This window comes from Penaeus monodon, chromosome 22 (assembly GCF_015228065.2).
Source record: "Penaeus monodon isolate SGIC_2016 chromosome 22, NSTDA_Pmon_1, whole genome shotgun sequence".
NCBI classification, from domain to species: Eukaryota; Metazoa; Arthropoda; class Malacostraca; order Decapoda; family Penaeidae; genus Penaeus; species Penaeus monodon.
Window position 1 is genome coordinate 15,378,320 of NC_051407.1, and position 213 is coordinate 15,378,532.

Sequence of the window (213 nt, forward strand, 5' to 3'; positions counted from 1 at the left end):
TTAGTGAGAGAGAACCTTATATATGAATGAAGAAAGAAAAAAAATACAGGCAAGGGTACATCAACTTCTGTCGCATTTTCCCACGCCCTTTATATTTTTCCCACGCCAACGGCTTTCGCTTACTTGCTTTATTTAGTCATAGCATGGAATAATCTTTGACATGTGAAATAATCTTATCTATTTGGTATTTCTTTTCCGGGAATGGGTAATCTT